The following is a 23,555-nucleotide window of genomic DNA, read 5'->3' as shown; positions in this document are numbered from 1 at the left end:
AGGCAGACTGTAATGTTTTGTAAAGGTATGCACTGAACTCCAAGTAGCAGCCTCTAAAATGTCTTTGGTTTGTACTCCCCTGAGAAAGGCTGCAGAAGTGGCTGGAACTCTGGTTGAATGTGGCCTAATGCCCTTAGGCACTGGTTTGCCATGCTGTGAGTAGCAGAGTCAAATGCAGTGACCTATCCATTTTAAAATAGTCTGCTTGGAGATAGCCCTTCCTTGTGATGCTGCAGCATATGCCACTAGTAATTGTTCTGTCATTCTGAAAACTTTAGTTTTGTCCAAGTAGAATCCAAGTTGTCTGTGTACGTCCAAAGAATGCAAAGTTTTCTCCCCCTTGTTCTGTGGATTTGGATAAAAAGTTGGCAAATTAATTGTTTGGTTAAGGGCTACACTGGATACCACCTTGGGCATAAATGTAGGGTTTGTTCTCAGAGAGACCCTGTCTGGATAAAAAACGATAAAGGGTTCCACAGCCATGAGAGCCTGTGGCTCTGAAACTCGTCTTGCAGAAGTTATTGCTAGGAGCAGAGCTGTTTTCCAAGATAAGAACTTTATATCCGCAGTAGCAGCTGGCTCACAAGGAGATAAAGTGAGTTTTTCCAAGACATAATTGAGGTCCCATGCAGGTATTGGCGCTCTCCTTGGAGGCCTTAAGTTTTTGGCTCCTCTGAGGTACTGCCTTAATAAAGGATGAGAAAAGAGTGGTGGCTCTGTATTGTAATGAGCCGAAATGGCAGAGGCATGGATTTTAAATGATGAAAAAGATAGGCCTTTGTCCAGCATCTCAGTTAAGTATTGTAAAATCTGAGGAATATTTGGAACAGCTGTATCTGTTCCTGGAGCTTGGTTCCAAGCGCAAAATCATTTCCATTTCCCAGCATAGGATTTTCTAGCACTAGGCCTTCTGGCTTCTAAAATGACATCCATCACAGCTTTACTGAGAGGTGTGGTTTGTATGGCTACATTATCCGCCACGCTGCCAGGTTTAGGGTCCTGAGTTGGCTGTGCAGGATCTGATTGTTTTGCTGGGACAGTAGATGAGGTATTTGAGGTAAGGTCCAGGCTGGGCATTGGAACAAGTTCCTTAAGATCAGATACCAGTACTGGCGTGGCCAGTCTGCGGCAATCAGAATAATTTTTGGTTTCTCCTGTCAGACCTTTAGGAGTACCTTGGGGAGGAGAGGCAGTGGAGGAAAGGCATTTACTGATAGGTTTGTCCAGTTGAAAGATAAGGCGTCCACTTTCCAAGCTTGTCTGTGATAAGTCCTTGTGCAGAATCTTTTTAGCAGATTGTTTTGAGGGGAGGCAAATAAGTCTATGTCCGGGCGCCCCCATTTCTTTATCATCATGCTGAAGACTTGTGGATCCAGGTGCCATTCGTGGGGATCCATGAGGTTTCTGCTTAGTTCTTCTGCCAGAGTATTGCCCTTTCCTGGCAGGAATTGTGCCTGCAGATGAACTTGGTAAGTCAATGCTGTGTCCCATAAAGCCATGGCTTGTCTGCTCAGGGGAGAAGAATGAGTGCCCCCCCCTGCTTGTTTATGTACCACATGACCGTGGTGTTGTCTGTCTTTATCAGTAGTTGCCCCTGATGAAGTCGGTCCTTGAAGGCTGTCAGGGCATTTTGAACAGCTAGCATCTCTTTTTGATTGATATGTAGATGCTTTTGGTTTGAGGACCAGGTGCCCTAAATGCCTCTTCCTGCCATGTGTGCTCCCCCAGGCATAATCTGAAGCATCTGTCGTTAGGCTCTGCCTGGTTGGGGGTAGTGAGAATGGCTGTCCCTTGTTTTGGTGACAAGCCTTTGTCCACCATCGAAATTCCTGTTGCAGGCAGGGAATTAGAGTAATCATTGTTTCCAGACTGTGGCAATGTTGTGTCCAGACACTTTTTAGGTACCATTGAATTTTCCTCATATGCAGTCTTGCATATGGAATTAGTAAGATGCAGGATGCCATGAAGCCCAAAAGCCTGCAGAATTTTTCTTGCAGATAACTGGGCCTTTGTTGCCATTCCTTTGAAATAGGTAGTCAGTTGTCTGTTTGTCTGGAGTGAGATAAGCCATCTGGGCAGTTGTATTTAAGCTTGCACCCGGGAATATTATCTCTTGAGAGGGTACTAGTTTTGATTTCTTTTTGCTGACTGTGTACCCTAGGCATGTTAAAAGTCTTATCACAAACGTCAGATGTTGTAGTAGAATGTCCTTGTTCTCTGCTTGTATGAGGCAGTCGTCCAAGTAAGGATATATTTGTATTCCTCTTTGTCTGCAGTAAGCAATTACTGGTGCCAGGCACTTTGTGAAGACCCTGGGTGCAGTAGATAAGCCAAAGGGCAGTGCAGAGAATTGGTAATGCTTTGAGCCAGCCTTGAATCTGAGGTATCTTCTGCATGATTGATTGGGATTGGGACATGCAGGTACGCCTCTTGGGTCTAAAGTCACAAGCCAAGCATGGGCAGAAGCTGCTGCAAGGTCAACATCTTGAATTTTGGCATATCCAGGAAAGTGTTTAGAATAGATAGGTCCAGTATTGGTCTCCATGCTTTATTTGCTTCCCACAAGAAATACAATTATTAACTTTTTCTGACATCGGTCTGGAGCAAGAAAAACGTTTCCCCAACAGGGTACTTAGCTTTTAATGAAGACTTTGGATCTGAAACTCAAACACGAAAATCTCAGAAGTCAGCCGACCGGCACTTGCGAACTGCTTCTGCTTTGGGCACCACGCGGCAAGAAAGACTGAATAAAATGGCGTCGGCTGCATCTTTTATACCCCTGACGACAGGAAAGAGGCAACAGCAACCGACGCAGGACCCAAGACTTTGGAATTCAGGCCGACTGAGGGCAACCTGCCAGCAGGATAACCCAAATGTAATGAGTGCAACAGTGAAACACAAAGAACATCTCGTCCTTCACGGATTCGTTTAATCTGCTGAGGTCCAAAATTGGCCTCCAGTCTCCGGTTCATTTTGGGACTAAAAAGAAAGCACAGTTGTATACCTACCATAAATGTAGATGTTCGAGTGTATTCACTGTTGCAGTCATTACACTTGGGTTATCCTGCTGGCAGGCTACTCGCAGTCGGCCTGAATTCCAAAGTCCTGGTCCGGCGTTGGTTGCTGTCGCCTCTTCCCTGACATCAGTGCTCCAGGGGCATAAAAGATGCAGCGACACCATTTTCTTCAGTTTTTCTTGCCCCAGATGTCAGGTGCCCCCAAAAGGGTAGGCTAAAAAACATTGCTTATAAAAGCATGCACTAAAAAAAGAAGTTATGTTCTTACCATAACGTTCCATGTGGAGTGTTCATCTCGCCTTTGTTCTTACACACGGGTTCGGAGCCGATCCTCGGCTCCGAGTCGGCCGCATAGCAAAGCTCTGCATCTTAGAGAAGCTCGAGACCAGGCTATTTCCCACAATCCTCCCTGCCATTACTCAGATCTAGTTTGCAAGTAAACCAGACCAACCATAAACCTCAGGTGCTAAGGCTACACACAGCCACAAAAGTCAGAGACACTATCTCACTTAACAAATTAACTAAGGGTAGCGAAATATACCCATGAGGTAAGAAACAATATACCCGGAAGGGGTTAAGGCATTTCGACCAGACTCTAGTCCTACTCGTTCTTCCAAACACGTGAGGGAGGGAAGGGAGGGAATGTAAGAACAAAGGCGAGATGAACACTCCACATGGAACGTTATGGTAAGAACATAACTTCTTTATGTGAGAGTGTTCAATCTCGCCGTTTGTTCTTACACACGGGTAGCGTCCCTAGCTCCGTCACCCCGAGTGACTCATGGAAGAAAGTTCCTAAGCACAGTGGAACCAAAAGATGTCCTGTCTTTGGAGGCTTTGTCAACCCTATAATGAGCGATGAAAGTATGTAGTTTAGACCACGTGGCTGCTGCACAAATCATGTCCAAAGGCAGATGAGCTGCATGAGCCAAGGAAATGGAAACGGATCTGGTAGAATGGCCCTTAGGTTTGGCAGGCAAGGCCTGATTCGACTTAGAATATACAAAGGCTATATAATCAGTAAGCCATTTAGATAGTGTACGTTTTGTAACTGCCATGCCCTTTTTATTGTCTGCAAACGCGACAAAAAGCTGATCTGTTTTCCTGTAATCTTTAGTCCTGTCCAAATAAAATCTTAGTTGTCTGTGGACATCCAATTTGTGCAGCATATACTCCAACTTGCTGGTATGGTTTTTGAAAAAGGTAGGGAGTTCTATGGACTGGTTAATATTCGTGACAGAACATACCTTAGGAAGGAAAGACGGATTTGTTCGCAAGGAGACTATCTGGGTGGAAAATTAAGTAAGACGGCTTGACTGATAGTGCTTGCAGCTCTGAAACTCTTCGAGCTGAAGTAACAGCTATGAGAAAAAGTGTCTTCCACGACAAGAACTTCAGGAGGCAAGAAGAGGCTGGTTCAAAGGGTGGCAACATTAGTTGCGACAATAATAAATTTAAATTCCATGGGAATAAAGGGTCTCTGACGGGCGGTCGAAGATGGAAGGATCCTTTCATAAAAGCCTTACAAAGCCTGTGGGACATAATAGGAGAACCGTCCTCACCAACATGGTAGTTGGATATGGCCGCCAATTGTACTCTTAGTGTGGAAGTAGAGGCTCCTTTGTGAAAAAGGATGGATAGAAATGATAGAACTTTATGTAAAGGAGCTACTAGGGGGTCCAAGTGTTGGCTAGATGCCCAGTATACAAAGCGTTTCCATTTACTCCTGCAGAGTTTTGTAGTGGAAGCCTTATGAGAGGCAACCAGAATGCGTTGAACTGCCGGAGAAAGTAGATCAGACCTGGCTAGGCAGGGAAGTGGAGCAGCCAAGCTGCTAGTTTGAGGGATAGAAGAGACGGGTGAGGAACTCCCGACGAATGGGTCAGTTGATCTGGTACTGGGTCCAGGATCCACGGTTCCGCTGTTTGATGGGCTCGAAGAAAGGGGAAACATATCTGTCGAGGCCAGAATGGGGCTATGAGTATAATTGTCCTTTCCAGGTTCCTGGCTTTCTGAAGAAATTTGAGAATCAAGGGGGTAGGTGAAAATGCATATAGGAGACCCGGGGGGGCCAATCGTGTATCAGTGCGCCCCTGGGGACATCCCCCAGAGGGGGTAGAAGGGCAAAATAGCTTCTGCATTTGGTATTCATCGGGGAAGCAAATAGATCACAGCAAGGCTGGCCCCATCTGCGGAAAATTCTTTCCGCCACCTGTAGCTTGAGGGATCACTCACTCGTGAGGTAACAGGATGGCTCTGCTCAACCTGTCCGCAATGACTGATGACCCCGGGATGTGCATTGCTATCAGAAAGCGACCCGTGGACTCTGCCCATTGCCAAATTCTCGTGGCCTCTCTGCATAATGGGTAAGATCTGGTTCCCCCCTGTTTGTTTATGTACCAGACTACAGACATGTTGTCTGTCTGAACTGCTACTGTTCCTAGAGGTAGGAGGGTTTGAAAGTGTTGCAACGCCAGGAACACCGCCCTCATTTCCAGAACATTTATGTGCAGGTTGTACTCCATGTTGGACCATTCCCCTTGGACTGTTCTTCCCTGAAATAGTCCCCCCCACCCTATCAGAGAAGCGTCCGTGGTTATCGTGGCCGTCGGATTGGGTAGAACAAATGGATGACCCATAGTGAGATCTTGACTGTACACCCACCATGAGAGGTCTCGTTTGCAAGAATTTGTCAGAATCTCGTGCGCTAGGGGTAACTGCTGGAACGACCATTGCGTGAACAGCAGCCATTGGAGGAGCCTCGTGTGCAATCTCCCCATAGGGACTGCAATCAGGGACGCTGCCATGAGTCCCAAAACCTTCAACACTAGTTTGGCCGGGGCTTTTCTGCTTTGCAGGAGAAGAAGAACCTGTTCCTTGAGGGATGAAGCCCTTATTGGAGGGAGCTTTACCAGTGTTAAACGTGTATCTAGGTCTGCTCCGATGAACAAAATATGCTGTGAGGGCAGTAAGGCAGATTTTTCGAAGTTTATGGAAATCCCTAGGTGGGAACAAAGGTTGACTGTGTAGTCTCTGGCTTGTATTAGGCGACGCTCGGTGGTGGCGGTGAGGAGCCAGTCGTCCAGATAGGGAAACACCCGGAATCCTAGACGTCTCAAGTGAGACGCTACCACTGCCATGCATTTGGTGAATACCCTGGGGGCTGAGGTGAGCCCAAAGGGCAGGGCTTGAAATTGAAAGTGACTGGCTCCCAGCCGGAAGCGCAGGTGATCTCTGGACGGTCTGGCCATTTTGATGTGGTAGTACGCGTCCTTGAGATCTATCGAGCACATCCAGTCGTCCTTCTGTAAAAATGGAAGGATCGATTGAAGTGTGACCATCCGGAACTTTTCCTTCTTCACGAAGGTATTGAGATTGCTGAGATCCAAAATCGGTCTCCAGTCCCCTGTCTTTTTTGGAACTAAAAAGAAACTTGAGTAAGTTCCAGATCCTCTTTGGTCCGCCGGGACTGGCTGGATGACTCTTTTTCGAGCAGCTTTGAAATTTCTATTGCTGCTGGGCCTCGCAGATGGGGTGGCACATCTGGAAACCTTCTTTGTTGGGGTGGAGTTGACATGAAGGGGATTTTGTATCCTCTGGTTACAATGCTTTTTACCCAAGAGTCCGAGGTGAGAGTTAGCCAGGCCTGTGGGTATAAAGCCAAGCGACCCCCGACTGCCTCCAGAGCAGGACAGTCGGGTCCCCGTTCAGGAGTGCTGGAAAGGCTTACCAGGGACAGGATCCCTGTCGCCTTGGCTCTGCGGACCCCCTCTGCCGCCGGGGCGACGTCTTCCATTTCTACCCCCCCTCTGCCTCTGGGGGGAGGGTCACTGTGTGGCCTGGAAAGATCCCAGAGTTTTACGGAACCACATTTTTCCGCCTCGTTGCCCTTTGGGGTACGGTCTAGTTGGAGCGGAAAAATGGACTCCGACAGCAGACAGAGTCTTTCCTTCTTGCTCACACCGAGTTAGTGTCTCCTTCACTTTGGGCCCAAAGAGAGTGGTACCATCAAAGGGGGCATTGGCGAAGGAAGACTTGAAGGCTTCCGCAAATGAGCACAGCCGCATCCAGGATTGTCTTCGTAGAGCAATCGCTGAAGCTGCAGCTCTACTCGATCCTTCAGCAGCATACAAGATGAGCCTCATGGATGAGTTCACTATGGAGGTAAGGGTGTTAAGCTGTGCTGTGCTGTTACCTTATCTGAAACAGCAGCATCTGTGTTACCCTGGAGGGCATCTCCCAGCTCCTTGATGAGAGACGTGTAAAATGTGTCAAATAGTTTAGCGAACGCATGGAAAAAGTCGCTGAACTAAAAATACGCTTCCCATATCTGTCCATAGTCCTAGAATCCTTATTAGGAGAATGAACAGAAGAGGAAGACTCAGACATCTCCTTTTTAGTGGCTGCCGCCACCACCATAGTGTCGACCGGGACTCCCTTGGTGAGATAAACCTTGTCCTGGGGGGCGGTGATAAATTTGCTCGGTTTTCGAGGGACCGGTTCCACTGTGTCCGGTGTCTCCCACGCCCTTCGGGCAATTAAATCCATTAACTCATCAAAGGGCGGAGTAACCCAGGAGGTAGAAGGTTGAGCACCAAAAGCCTTCAGCAACACCGACTCGTCCTCAGTGGGGGCTAGGGACTGCCAATCACCCCTCTGTTTTAAGATCTCCAAGATGTCCGCAAATGAGACATCCTCAGAGGGGGATTTTGGGGACCCCTCTGCCTCATTCAAGTCAGTGTCAGATGTTAGAGATTCCTGCGGGGAATCTAAGTGCCTCCTCTTGCACAGCCTTTTCCTCGGAACCTTATCGGAGAGGGCTTCTGGTGAGGCCTCCGAGGAACAGGGGGCACCCTCTGGGGGTGGCTGAGGCAATGGTGGCTCTACGCTTTGGATGGGTCGTGGGGGCAGAAACAGAGAGCGGCCCCTTAGGGGAGGGAGAAGACTCCTCCGATGAAGTGGTTGTCTGTGCATAAGGTCAAAAACCCCTGAACCCCAGGCAGAGGACTCCTCCGGTTCCGAAGAACATGGAAGCATCCCAGACACGGGGGCCGTGGGCCTCGACCCAGAGGATGGAGCCGAGCCAATCTGCGCCGAGGCCCCGAGAGGGAGAGTCGGCACTGAAAGGTCGGGACGCCTCTGTCCCGGAACCGAGGAGAGATCGTCGGCTCCGCGACTCACCTACAGGTTCCGAAGGAGTCGAAGTCAATGGTGTCGATCGTGCAATGGACGGTTTCGGCACCGAGGGCTCCACTATCATTGGCTCATCCTCTCCCGGCTCTGAAGACTGGATGGGTCTCAAAGGAGGACCTGTTGGAGATAAAGGGAGGCCTTCTAGTTTCGACACCAATTGGGAGAAACTGCAATCAACTTGGAAAGGGCCGTGTTCTCCATACGTTTCTGCACGACACAATCCACATCTGTATCGGATAACAGTCTGGAAGATCAGGTCGAAGGGGCCGAAGATGGCACCGACCGAAGAATGGAAGGTGGCGGTAGCTCCGACACCGGTTCCAAGACCTGGGGCTCAGTGAAAGACAAACGTTCGACGCTCGGCCCCGAAGTCTGTGGAACCGGCGAACGAACTTTCGAAGATGAACTCTGAGCTGATGACATGTGCTCCGACATCTTCGACCCCTTCGAGGACTTAGAATCCTGGTCCGACTTGTCCAAAGCCTCCTGGAAGGCAGGCTTAAGTAGTCCCCTATCTATAAGTTTCCTGTGTCTATCTGTCATGACCCTCCCGCTGAAAGAATGGCATATAGAGCAATCCTCTTGCAGGTGGAGAGGGCCAAGACAGTAGACGCAGGAAGTGTGGTTGTCAGTGATGGACATTTTCTGTCCACACTGACATCTTTTAAAGCCGGATTTGGCTTTTTCTGACATAACCGGTAGTAAGACACTCTACTATGAAAAATTTTAAAACACTAGCTATAATAACTAATAACTATAAGAAAATATTTATATATGTATATATAAGTATTGCTATAAGTGGGTAAGAAGAGGTAGGCCACAAAAGGGGACCTATGAAATGTGACAGGATTAATTACAATAACACACACACACACACACACACACACACACACACACACACACACACACACACACACTAGTACTAATCAAAAACTAACTTCTCAAGAACTATAAGAACTTTTTAAACTAGAAAGATAAGAATCGTATCTGAATATAACAAAATTCTCTCTGGTCTGAGCTCTCGATGTGATCCGTTGCAGCGGCAAACTAGATCTGGGTAATGGCAGGGAGGATTGTGGGATATAGCCTGGTCTCGAGCTTCTCTAAGATGCAGAGCTTTGCTATGCGGCCGACTCGGAGCCGAGGATCGGCTCCGAACCCGTGTGTAAGAACAAACGGCGAGATTGAACACACTCACATTAAACAATACCTTTATATACAAGTAAAAAACCCACATAGGTTGTATAGGAGAGAAAAGTACAGGTAAGTCCCAGCAAAGAAAGGGGGATGGTGGGTGGGTAACCTGGACTGCAACAGTGAATACACTCGAACATCTACATTTATGGTAGGTACACAACTGTACTATGTTCATCATGTTTCACTGTTGCAGTCATTACACTTGGGTTGAATCCCAAAGCTGAGGTTGGGCGGCTGGGTCTAAATAGAATTAGGAGTGGCTATAAGGCCCCTGCAGAACTGCAGTGGCAAAGCCTGCTCTGGATTTAGAGTAAAGAGGTAAGTGGTAGTGCTTAGCAAAAGTGTGTACTGAAGTCTAAGTTGCAGCCTCCAAAATATCCTTGGATGGTACTCCTCTGAGGAAGGCTGCTGAGGTGGCTGCTGCCCTGGTAGAATGTGGTCTAATGCCCTTAGGCACTGACTTGCCATGTTGTGAATAGCAGAAACGAATGCAGTGTCCTATCCATTTTGAAATGGTCTGCTTTGAGATAGCCTTTCCTTGTGATCCTGCAGCATATGCCACTAAAAGTTGCTCAGTCTTTCTGAAAGCTTTAGTTTTGTCCAAGTAGAATCGTAGCTGTCTATGTATGTCCAAAGAATGCAGAAGTCTCTCCCCTTTATTCTGTGGGTTTGGGAAAAAAGTAGGCAAATGAATGGTTTGGTTAAGAGCCACACTGGACACCACCTTAGGCATAAATGTTGGATTTGTCCTTAGAGAAACCCTGTCCGGATGGAAGATAATAAAAGGTTCCACAGCCATTAATGCCTGTAACTCTGAGACTCTTCTTGCTGAAGTTATTGCTAGGAGCAAAGTTGTTTCCCACGATATGAATTTTATCTCAGCTGTATTGGCTGGCTTGAAAGGAGGCTATGTGAGTTTTTCCAAGACAAAATTGAGGTCCCATGCAGGTATTGGTACTCTCCTTGGAGGTCTTATATTTTTTGGCTCCCCTGAGGAACTGCATATAAATCTTAACAGGTTGATACCACTTTAAGGTTAGGGTATAAATTGAGAACCAGGATGTAACAGGTGCTTTTGCAAACAAATGTATTTGGATTAAGAAGAAGTCACATTGAGAAAGGCTTTAATAGCCGAAACCGGTTTGTGTATATCATGCAAGGTTGACTTTTGCAACCTTGAAATAAAAATCTTTTATCCTGCTGCTGTCGAGTGCTGGTCCCTTTTCTGTTTTTGTGTTCCCCTGAGGAACTGCCTAAGCAATGGATGCGAAAAAATAGGTAGGTCTGCATTGTAATGAGCTGAAATGGCAGAGGCATGGATCTTAATTGATGAGAAGGATAGACCTTTGTCCAGCATCTCAGTTAGATATTGTAAAATCTGAGGCATATTTGGGACAAGCATGTCAATTCCTTGTGCCTGGTTCTAAGCACAGAATCTCCTCCATTTTTCTGCATAAGATTTTCTGGTGCTGGGCCTTCTGGCCTCCAAAATAACATCCATAACCGCTTTAAAGAGAGGTGTATTCTGAATGGTTACACTATCCACCATGAAGCTAGATATAGGGTTCCGAGTTGGCTGTGCAGGATCTGATTTTGTTGGGTCAGTAAATGAGGAATTTGAGGCAATGTCCAGGCTGGGGCTTGGGACAAGCTCCTTAGGATTGGGTACCAGTGTTGGCATGGCCAATCTGGAGCAATTAGTATCATATGTGGCTTCTCTTGTCTGACCTTTAGGAGTACCTTGGGGAGGAGAGGCAGTGGAGGAAAGGCATATACTGTAAGGTTGTTCCAGCTGAATAACACAAGGCATCCACTTTCCATGCTTGTTTGTGATAAGTCCTTGTGCAGAATCTCTGAAGTTGGCAGTTGTGAGGGGAGGCAAAAAGATCTATGTCTGGGCATCCCCATTTCCTTGTTATCATGCTGAAGATTTGTGGATCTAGTTTCCACTCATGAGGATCCATGAGGTTTCTGCTTAGTTCGTCTGCCAGAGCATTTGTTTTTCTTGGCAGCAATTGTGCTTGCAGGTGTACTTGGTAGGTCAATGCTGTGTTCCACAAAATCATGGCTTGTCTGCAGAGGGGGTAGGAATGTGTGCCCCCCTACTTGTTTATGTACCACATAAAACTGTGCTGTTGTCTGTCTTTATCAGCAGCTGTCCTGAATGAAGAAGGTCCTTGAAGGCTGTCAGGGCATTTTGTACAACTAGCATCTCTTTTTGATTGCTGTGAAGATGCCTTTGGCTTGGGGGCCATGTGCCCTGAATACATTTTTCCTGCCATGTGGGCCCCCCAGGCATAATCTGACGCATCTGCTGTTAGGGTTTGCCTGGCTGTGGGTAAAGTGAATGGCTGTCCCTTGTTGTGGTGACAGGCCTGTGCCCACCATCGAAACTCCTGTTGTAGGCAGGGAATGAGTGAAATTAATGATTCCAGGCTGTGGCAATGTTGAGTCCAAACACTTTTTAGATACCATTGTAGTTTCCTCATATGCAGTCTTGCATATGGAATTAGAAGAATGCCACAGAAAATGCCCTCAAGCCAAGGAAAACCAAATGATACTTTAATGCTCTTTATTCAAGACAAAACGTTTTCGCCCCTGCTATGCAGTAAGCTTCATCAGAAAAATGAATGAAAAGTACAGCACACTTTTAAATAGTGCAGACGTGATGTCATTTCCTTAAAAACAGTGTAACCAATAAAACATACAAGAGGAAAATATTCATTTAAAAAGACCAAGAATAAAACTTCTTGAAAATAAAAATACGTTACATCAAGAAACATTGCAATGCAAATAACATTATATATATATTAAAGTGGCATTCATATTGACATAAAAAATATGCAAAAAAATATATAAATATGTAATGTATATATATATATATATATGGTATATATATATATAGTATATATATTTATAAGTATAAAATACTTCCAAAAGGGAAAGAAACAAACTATCTCTGATAGCTTTTGTATCTAAGTATCGAAGAGATGTTACAAGACTCATTTAGGCCAGGGTAAGAGTGGGCGTCAACCCCAATTTGCCACTCTAATTCCCTGGTCTCTAAAAATAGTGACTGAGGTCCACCTCTAGGGCCCAAAGTAACATGTTCAATTCCCATGAATTCAAAACTGTGAACTGTATTATTGACAATGTGTTTGGATAAAGCATTGTCAGTTTTTTTATTTTTTATTTTTTATTGCATAACAGTGTTGATAAATTCGGTCACTAAACTTGCGATCAGTTTTCCCTATATAGAAACAGGGGCAGCAAACACAAAAGGCAGCATAAACAATTGATTTCGTGTTACAATTAATTTTTGAATGTATATTGTATTTCCTATTCCTAATTGTAAACGAGCTACCAGATCTCAAAAATTTACATCTGTTGCAAAAACCACAAGGACCATTTCCCACTTGTCTAGTAGGTGGCATGCAATGAGAGGACCTTTGAAGCAGTTCCTTTAAGTTTTTCCCTCTTCTGTAAACTACAGAGGGAGATGGACCCAATTTTTGAAGTAATAAGGAATTATTATGAATAAAGTACCAATTCTTTTTGATAATTGCCCAAATTGTACCAACCTCTTTGCAAAAAGTTAACACAAAACTAGTGCAAAAGTCGGTAGGTAGTTGAGTAGTAATGACATTGGTATTGTTAGCTTCAAGGCTTTCTAAAATACCTGCATCTAGTGTATGACCCGTAGTTGTCAACTCATGGGTATTACTAGCTAACAAAGGTTTATAAAAACCAAATGTTCTTTTCATGGCCACCTCCTCAATAAGTTCATCAATCAAATGGCCCTAGAGCCCTAGAGGTGGACCTCAGTCACTATTTTTAGAGACCAGGGAATTAGAGTGGCAAATTGGGGTTGACGCCTACTCTTACCCTGGCCTAAATGAGTCTTGTAACATCTCTCCGATACTTAGATACAAAAGCTATCAGAGATAGTTTGTTTCTTTCCCTTTTGGAAGTATTTTATACTTATAAATATATATACTATATATATATATACCATATATATATATACATTACATATTTATATATTTTTTTGCATATTTTTTATGTCAATATGAATGCCACTTTAATATATATATAATGTTATTTGCATTGCAATGTTTCTTGATGTAACGTATTTTTATTTTCAAGAAGTTTTATTCTTGGTCTTTTTAAATGAATATTTTCCTCTTGTATGTTTTATTGGTTACACTGTTTTTAAGGAAATGACATCACGTCTGCACTATTTAAAAGTGTGCTGTACTTTTCATTCATTTTTCTGATGAAGCTTACTGCATAGCAGGGGCGAAAACGTTTTGTCTTGAATAAAGAGCGTTAAAGTATCATTTGGTTTTCCTTGGCTTGAGGGCATTTTCTGTGGTTTGTCGTTGTTTTCCTACTTGGTTTCACCAGAATTAGAAGAATGCAGGAGGCCATGTAGCCCAGAGCCTGCAGAATGTTTCTTGCAGATAACTGGGTCTTTGTTGCCATGCTTTTGAAGTAAGAAGTCAGTTGCCTTTGTTTGTCTGGCATGAGATAAGCCATCTGGGCAGTTGTATTTAAGCTTGCGCCCAGGAATATTATCGCTTGAGAGAGTACTAGTTTTTATTTCTTTTCGTTTACTGTGTACCCTAGGCAAATTAGTAATCTTTTTACAAACGCCAGATGCTTTAGTAGAATGTCTTTGGTCTCTGCTTGAATAAGGCAGTCGTCCAAGTAGGGATATATTTGAATTCCACTTTGTCTGCAAAATGCAACTACTGGTGCCAGGCATTTTGTGAAGACACTGGGCGCAGTAGATAAGCCAAAGGGCAGTGAAGAGAATTGGTAGTGCATTGAGCCAGCTATGAATCTGTGGTATCTTCTGCAAGATTGTCTGATTGGGACATGCAGGTATGCCTCTTTGAGGTCCAAAGTTACAAGCCAAGCCTTCTTGCCCAGCATGGGCAGAAGCTGTTGCAGTCAACATTTTGAATTTCGGAACATCCAGAAAAGTATTTAGAATAGACAAGTCCAGAATTGGTCTCCATGCTTTGTCCTTTCTTGGTACTAAGAAAAGTCTTGAGTAAAATCCTTGTCCCTGCTCTTGTTGTGGAACTGGTTGAATGGCCCTCATGTCCATGAGAGATGAAACTTGTTTTTGTGCCTCTGCCCATTGATTGTGTGGCAGGTCTGGCATACCTTTTGCCTTTGGAAGGATGAGAAAGTGGAACATGTAGCCCTGAGAGACTATATTTAGGACCCATTTGTCCTGGGTGATCATGTGCCAATTTTGTGAAAAAAGTGCTAGCTTTCCCCCTAAGGATGCTGCCAAAAGATAAGTGCTCGGCATTGGCAGAGGAAAGTCATTGGGACTGTTTCCTATATGGCTGTGATTGGTCTTCTCCGCTTTTGGAGGTAGAAGCACCCCATTATTTGGGCCTATATGAGCCCTGGGGCTGTTGTCTGCCTCTAGGGCGTCTGTATCTGCCTCTTTGTGGCCTGTCTGACACGGGAAAGGACCAATTCTTAGAAGGCCAGTTCCTGTTAAATCTGGGTGGCTGTACCTGGAAGAAATCCTTCACTGTCTGCATAGATTTAGCTTTATCCTCCATTTTCTTCAACACCTCTTCTGCCTTAACACCAAACAAAGTATCATGCTGTAATGAAGCATCCAATAATTTTGCTTTATCATCATAAGGCAGAGTCTGTTCCTTTAACCAAGCATGCCTTCTAATAACAGAACCTGTTACAGCCGCCCTGCAAGAGGCCTCCAGCAAATCATAACCACATTGCAAAGTATGTTTTCCCACTTGTTAAGCTGCGTGCAATAAATCCTGCAATTCCTTGTTCTCAGAACATTCAGAATTTGTCAACATTTTCTGTTTTAACAGAGACATTAAGTATTGCTGATATTTAAGCATATGAAACTGACAATTTAAAGCCCTTACAGCCAAGGTAGCAGAAGTGTAAACTTTTTCCCCCCCATCTGTCCAGTGCCCTAGAATCTCTATCTGAGGGGACATGTTATTTTGCAGTAGCAGCCTTGACCCCTTTGGGACCCTGAGAAATAGTTTCTGGATCAGCAGCAGGATGACTAAAAGAGGTGGAATAGCAAGAGGTCTATGTTGAGGTAGTAGAAGAAAGTATCTGAGCCTTTTCTTAGAATCTGAATAATCTTGGCTCTCCCAGTGGAAATGCTCCCTCATGGTATGCAGGGTTTCCCCAAAAGAGTAATCCTCAGGAGGAGAAGTTGAAGGAATATATTCTTCAGCATCAGAATCCTCATAGGGAGGAATAGAGTATCCCTGTTCTGAAGAGGAGTCAGAGGAAATGGAAACCTGATCAGAGGAATCATATTCAGCATCTTGCCTAGGCCTCTTATCAAGAGAGGGATGGGAACCCCTGATCAAAGTAATTAGGTCTTCGGCCATTTTGAGCATCTGTTTCTTAGGCATGGAAGTCTGTCCTGGAGAATGCTGTACTTGTTTCCTTGTCTTTAAAACTGTTTTAGTCTTTGTCTTGGATGCTAAAGTTGGCTTGATATAAAGCTGTGTAGGTCTGAAAACACCCTCAGAAGCCGATGCCTGCTCAGCGGATCAGGATCCATCTGAGAGATTAGTTTCCAAAGGCCCAATACCTTGAGTAATCAGAGGCCTAGATGTCTCCACGTGGGAGTCTGAGGTGGCCTGTGGCTCTGACGTAGTGGGTGTCAGGGGCTGCGAAAGCGCCTCACTGAGAACCAGCGACTGGCCTAGAAGAGGCTTCATCGTCGGTTTTGGACCTCGGATGCCTGTCCTTTTCCTTGCGCTTTTAATGAATTCTGGTCATCGGTTGTTCTGACGGCATTATATAGTTAAACCTTCGGCCAAAGTAATGAAAAGCAAAATCATACCGACGCTTAATAGTGCGTTGGTTAAATCTAGCACAAAACCGATAACTAGTAACGTTGTGGTCAGGGCCTAGGCAAGAAATACAGTAAGAATGAAAATCCTTATGAGGTATTTGCTTCCCACAAGAAATACAATTGTTAACTTTTTCTGACATCGGTCTGGAGCAAGAAAAAAGTTTCCCCAATGGGGTACATAGCTTTATTGAAGACTTCGGATCTGAAATTCGATTTCGAAAATCTCAGGAGTTGGCCAACCGGCACTTGCGAACTGCTTTTGCTTTGGGCACCGCGCGGCAAGAAAGACTGAAGAAAATGGCGTCGGCTGCATCTTTTATACCCCTGGCGCACTGATGTCAGGGAAGAGGCGACAGCAACCGATGCTGGACCAGGACTTTGGAATTCAGGCCGACTGCGGGTAGCCTGCCAGCAGGATAACCCAAGTGTAATGACTGCAACAGTGAAACACGATGAACATCCTGGAGTAAGTTCCGGATCCTGTCTGGTCTGCTGGGACGGGCTGGATGACACTTAAGAGCAAATTGTTGATCTCCACAGTTGCCTGATCCCTGTGATTGGGTTTAACATCTAGGATCTTTTTGAAAAACAAACAGTGGAAGGGAAAAGGGTATGATATAGCCTCTGGTAACAACTCTTTGTACCCACTTGTCTTGGGTGATATTTAGCCAGGCTTCTGAATACAAAAAGAGATGCGACCCCCGACTGGCCCCAGAGAAACGCAGTCAGGTCCCACATCAGGAGCGCTGATAAGGCCGCCCTCTAAAGGAATCACGGCCTTGCTGGCATTGTGGACCACCCCTGCCTCTAGGGTGATGTCTACCATTTCCTCCTCTCTACCACTGAAGGAGGATTCACTCTGTGTCCGAAAAGACCCTCTGGGACTTTTTGAACCACATTTTACCTCCCCTTTGACCTTTGGGGTATGGTCAACAGGAAACGGCAAAACGGACTCCCACAGCAGACAGAGTCTTCCTTCCTGCTCACACCGAGTGAGTGTTTCTTTCACCTTGGGACCAAACAAAGAGGAACCATCAAACAGGGCGAGTTGGTGAAGGTGGACTTGAACGGCTCTGCAAAATTACACAGGCGCATCCAGGAATGGCACCTAAGGGCAACTCCTGAACCCGCTGCTCTGCTCGCTCCATCAGCCGCATGGGAGATAAGCCGCATGGAGGAGTTAACTACAGAATAAGGGTGGACAACTGAGCACAGATCCTTTCAGGGACTCCCTCAGGACAAGCACCCTGTATGGAATTTCCCAACTCCTTGAGGAGATCCCTCTGCAACCTCGTGAAGTGAGTAAGACAGTTCAGAGATCGAAGTGTAAATGCCGCTGAACTAAATACACTCTTCTCAAATCTGTACATCTGTCGAGACTTCTTGTTTGGCAGATGAACAGAGGAAGAAGTCTCCGCCAACTCCTCCTTCGTGGCCACCGCCACTACCATGGCATCTATGGGAATGTCCTTAGACAAGAACTCTTTTCCAGGAGGGGCAGACAGAAACTTATTTTGTCTGCTTGGGACTGGCTCCACGGCATCGGGGGTATCCCTCACCTTCCGACTAACCAGATCCATTAGTTGGTCGAAAGGCGGAGACACCCAAGAGGCAGAGGGTTGAGACCCGAAAGCTTTCAGGTACACAGACTCCTCATCAGAAGGGGTGACAATGGGCCAGTGGCACCTCTGTTTAAGGATCTCCAGGATGTCCACAAATGAGACATCAGAGGACGACTTGGGGGACCCTTCTGACTCCTCGAGGTCAGTATCCAGGGGGGGGGGGCTCCTCGTAAGGACATTCTAGGGAGGCCTCGGAAGAGTGGGGCCACCAGCCAGTGGCTCCTGAGGCTGCGGATCTCTGCTGTCTCCAGAGAGAGTAGATGCTGAGACTGAAGTGGGTGCCCTGGGGGGAAGAGTGCTTGTACCACTGGCAGGGGTTGTAGATTGAGACAGCACGCTCATCACCTCAAAAGCCGATCTCTCCGGCTCCGAGAACCTCCCCCTTTCCGAGGACACAAAGGTTGGTGTGGAGCCAGAGCCACTGGCTCCAAGATAGATGCAAGGTCTGAGCTCACCCTGGTGGAAGCACAGAGAGGAAGACCTGGAACTGAAGATCGATTCAAACCCTCCCCATCGGTGCCGACAGAAGAGCTTCGGTCCCTGGACACGACGGACGGAGCTGAGCGTATCGAAGCTGAACTCTGCTCCAATGCAGTAGCAAGGGGAGCCGGAACCGAAGGTTCCTCCGCTGGTAACAAGCACTCCAGCTCCGAAAGGCCAACAAGGCTCGAGGAGGAATAGTAGAGAAGGGTAAAACTGGATTGAGTGGTTCCGGAACCGACTTGAGTCAGAGCCAACAAAAATTTAGGCAGGGCAGACTACTTCAGGAGTCTCAGTACTACCCTCTCCACATCTTCTTCTGAAAGGCTCCTGGAAGATAAAAGTAGGGGATCTCGACCTGGGAGGCACTGGAGACATGATTAGCAGGGAGACCGGTAGGGATTTTACAGACCGACTTCGAGCAGTAGAGTCAGCTGCTATTTACAAAGGTTCAGAGGTCGGCACCAAACCACCTGTGACCGACTGATACCATGGTGCTCTCCTTCGGCTCTGAAGACTGAGGAGTCGAGGAGGCAAATTTTGGTAATTTGGAAGGCGGCTCCGAGACACCAGCCGGTGCCAGGGAAGGCCTTTTAAAAGATTTTGATTTGGATTCAGATCTAGATTTTATAGACTTGGAAGAAGAAGCCGACGAACTAGATAAGGCTTCCTCAAAGGTTGGTTTCAGAAGACCTCTGAGTATCAGCTTGTTCTTTCTCTCCTGCAACACTCTAGGAGAGAAAGCATGACAGAACAAGCATGATTCCTGCAAATGGATGTCTCCCAAGCAGTATTTATTTATTTATTTTTATTTTACATTTGTTGACCGGGCTAGTCCAACTGGATACATGTCCATTTTCAGTAGCGGCCTGGGGAGAAAAGTTCCAGTAAAAAAAACATACAAAAATATCAAATTCAAAATTAGAAAAATGGCATTAACATAGAATATTACATCATAAAGTTAACAAATTTACAAAAAAAAAAAAAAAAAAACAGTAAAAAATTACTAAGTCAAACATGGAAAATAGTACTCAAGACTAACAACATTAGTAATTAAGAAAAAGGTTAATTTATAGAGAGTTGTATGAAGAGGTTTATAGTTAAGTATATTATGGTTTTGAGCGTAACAGATAGTTAAAGGATAACAGTTAGTCAGGGTTGGTACAAGAACATAACCAGTGGTTAGTGAAGAAAAGTTTTAGGTTAGTTTTAAATAGTGGGAGAGGTTTGGGTTGTAAGGTCATGTGGTAATAGATTCCATAGTTTACCAACTGAGTTAGAGAATAGGGAGTCGCCTGCTAAGTTTTTTGATAAGGTAGCGTGAATCAACATTTTAAACAAAACTCAACTCCACAAACGAAAAACTGTTAAAAAACTGAGCGGAAACAATAAAAGCCGGCAACCAACAGAAAAATAAATAAAAACTGTTTAATTATGAGCGCGTTTGGCTAGGAAGTACACAGCTTGTTGGGCTGCTTATGCCCATTAGCCAATCAGTGACAACGCTGTTATCGTAATTATCTTTACCCGAGAACCAGGAAATGGTAAGGCGTTCTGCTTCGCATGAAGGAACAGCCGTTTTTACTGAACAAGAGAATCATGAAGGATTAAATGTTAATGGTACTGATTCAGGGAGCCTTGATGGGTTCCTTCACATTACTTTGGACAGAGGAAATGAGAGGCATCCCCTTGAACGTCCACGAGTTAACCAAATGAGTTTGGGCTTGCGAAATGGAGGCGACAGTAATGTAGTATTACAAGGTACTGAGCGACAATTGAAAGATATTTTAAATGCAAAATCTGACTTTGGAAAGAGGTTAACTTTTACTAAAACTAAAGGAACATACGTTCAGTTGTTGGAAGAAATGGATTCTTTTTTACATAAATATAAAATGCTTGAAATGGACAATGCATATTTGAAACATTGTCTGCATTTAAAAATTGTACCTAAAGGCCTTAGAGTCTGTAAATATCCAAACAATGTTGTTGAAGGCACTGATTTTTTTAACCATTTAACTACTGCATTTGACAATTATGGATTTGAAATAATGAGGGCCATTATTAAAAATAAAGAATGTGAAATGGAGAAGTTATATAGCAATGTAGAACATATCAACAATGACATCGTCAATGACCTACTATTTACTGTAGAAGAAGAAAAAGGAAAATATTACAAGTTACTCAGAAATTTAGAAGCTAAATGTGTAGAAGTTCAAAATAGAAAGATAGGTAAAATAGAAAGGGATGTAAATGAGTACAAGACTACGACACAATACCCCAAACCCAAAACTTGGGGAAAGAAGACCATAGTACATCAAGAAAAAGACACACATGAAACTATTGAGAATGAGGTGCCTTTTTATAACGAAAATGAATTCGATTCTTCAGAGTTTCCCCCATTACGGAGGTCAGAAAGACTAATGTATAAGAATCCAGTTAATTATAATTCAAAAAACTACAAAGGGAGGGAATGGAGGCCCGTGGAGAAGAGACAACCAATGTGGAACCATTAGATACCTTAACAAACGACTGTTTTAAATGGACATTTAATGATTTTTAATATTTTTACTGGCATTACTGACAAAATCTTTTTTTGACCTATTTTCTAAAGGTTTTGGTTTTATACCTAGGCAGAGAACTGACATTTTTAAATTACTTGTGGATATAAAACTTTTTATAAGAAAGAAAAATTTGGAATTGTTTTTTAATGGTAAGAGAACTAATTTTAAGGAAGACAAGTTAGCACGTAGAAGCACATTTAATCCTCCACTACACTCTCAGTTAAAAAAACTTTGAGTTAGTATTAGAAAATGAATTAAGGAGGTCCTTGCGACGACAAAATGTACAACCCAACCTGACCTTTTTAGAGCATGAAACTCTTAAACAAGTGAGTAACAACAAAATCTTAGAGTGATGAAAAGTACAGTTTTGTACCTACCATAAATGTAGATGCTCGAGTGCTCATACAGCTAAAGTCATTACAGATGGGTTATCCTGCCGTCAGGCGGGTCCTCGGTCGGCCGAATTCCAAAGTCTAGGTCCGGCGTCAGTTGTCGTCGCTTCTTCCCTGACGTCAGTGCGGCAGGGGTATAAAAGAGGCAGCCGACGCCACTTTCTTCAGTTTTTCTTGCCCCAGATGTCAGGTGCCCCCAGAAGGAAGGCAAAAAGTACAGTTTTGTACCTACCATAAATGTAGATGTCCGAGAGGAATGCATCTGCAGTCTTAACAAATGGGTTGTCCTGTCGTCAGGCAGCCCTTCGGTCAGCCGGATTCCAAAGTCTGGGTCTGGCTTCGGCTGGTGTCGCACTTCACCCGACGTCATTGCGGCAGTTCTTCGGGTATAAAGGCATCAGCCGACGCCATTTTCCTCAGTGTTTCTTGCCCCAGATGCCAGGTGCCCTCTTTGTTGGCTAAATTTGGATAAATGCCAAAGTTTCCAAATAGTAGAGAGCAAACACACAAACTAAACATGTATGTACATATATACAAACAAATACACCATAATAGATCCCCCCCAAGCTAGCTGAAGATTGGTAAGTACCCTAGGAGTACCTCAGAGGGGAAGGAGGGTGGGTAATCCTGACTGCAGATGCATTCCTCTCAGACATCTACATTTATGGTAGGTACAAAACTGTACTATGTCCTTCAAGGATGCATCTGCAGTCTTAACAAATGGGTAGAATACCATAGCTAAACTAGGGGAGGAGGAAATGAGAATAGATTATGGTGTAGTCAGGATCCCTTGCAAAACAGCAGTGGCAAAACCAGCACGGGATCTAGAGTATAGAGGTAAGTTGTAATGCTTGGCAAATGTATGCACGGAGGTCCAAGTAGCAGCCTCTATAATGTCCTTGGTAGCCACTCCTCGTAAGAAAGCTGTGGTAGTGGCTGTGGCCCTTGTGGAGTGAGGCCTGATGTTCTCTGGAGTTTTCTTTCCATGGTAGGAGTAACAAAATCTAATGCAATTTCCTATCCATTTGGAGATTGTTTGTTTAGAAATTGGTTTTCCTTCCTTTCCTGTTGCATAAGCTACCAGAAGCTGGTCAGTTTTTCTATTGTTTTTTGTCCTGTCCAGGTAGTAGCGTAATTGTCTGTGTACATCCAAGGTATGCAAGAGCTTTTCTCCCTGTTCTGTGGATTGGGGAAGAATGTAGGAAGGTGGATAGCCTGATTTAAAGAGACTCTGGATACCACCTTAGGCATGAATGTAGGATTTGTTCTCAAGGACACTCTATCTTGATGGAAGATCAGGAAGGGTTGTACTGCCATTAATGCCTGTAGTTCAGAGACCCTTCTTGCTGAAGTTATTGCCAGCAGGAAAGCAGTCTTCCAGGATAAGTATTGCATTTCTGCTGTAGCTGCTGGCTCGAAAGGAGGTAGAGTCAGCTTTTCTAGCACAAAGTTCAAGTCCCATGCTGGCAATGGAGGTTTCCTGGGAGGTTTTACATTTTTAATTCCCCTCAGAAACTGTCTGAGCAGAGGATGCAAGAAGACAGGAGGATTCAAGCTGTATTCTGCTGAAATAGCTGATGCATGTATCTTGATGGAGGAATAGGACAGGCCTGTATGGAAGAGCTCCGCCAAGTACTCCAGGATGTTGGCTATGTTCACCAGTGTCACATCTTGCCCCTTTGCAGTACTCCAGATGAGATATCTTTTCCATTTTGCTGCATAATTCTTTCTTGTTGAAGGTCTACGAGCCTCCAGGATTATGTCTTTAACCCTTTGGGATAAATCTGGGTTAATTGCAGTTATGTAATGTTCCAGGCAGTTAGCTGCAGAGTTTTTAGGTTTGGATGCAGTATGTTGTAGTTGTTCTGTGTCAGCAGTAATGGGATCAGGGGAAGTTTCCATATTTGTTCCCGGGACATGCTCCTCAGCAGTGGATACCAATGTTGTCTTGGCCAGTCTGGGGCTATCAGGATGATCCTCGGACGTTCCTCTTTGATCTTGAGAAGCACCTTGTGCATCAAAGGAAGTGGTGGGAATGCGTATGCTATCAGGCTTTTCCAACTGAAGGATAGGGAGTCCACCTTCCAAGCAAGTGGGTGGTAAGTCCTTGTGCAGAATTTCTTCAACTGGTGATTGCATGGGGATGCAAACAAGTCTATTTGTGGTAATCCCCATTTTCTTGTGATGGTTTTGAAAATGTCCGGATGCAGCAT

At 44.8% G+C, this 23,555-nt stretch overlaps 1 protein-coding gene across 4 annotated transcripts in view; it reads right to left on the bottom strand.

The window, feature by feature from the left end:
- The window catches only part of CABIN1 (calcineurin binding protein 1), a 4,301,447-nt gene that overhangs the window by 3,836,028 nt on the left and 441,864 nt on the right, over positions 1 to 23,555 (bottom strand). The gene's annotated exons all lie outside the window — the stretch shown is intronic.

The sequence above is a fragment of the Protopterus annectens genome, chromosome 4.part0 (genome assembly GCF_019279795.1).
Source record: "Protopterus annectens isolate FY-2018-M chromosome 4.part0, PAN1.0, whole genome shotgun sequence".
Lineage (NCBI taxonomy): Eukaryota > Metazoa > Chordata > Ceratodontiformes > Protopteridae > Protopterus > Protopterus annectens.
Note: the sequence above shows the minus strand (reverse complement) of the source record. Positions and strands in the feature narration are given on the sequence as shown.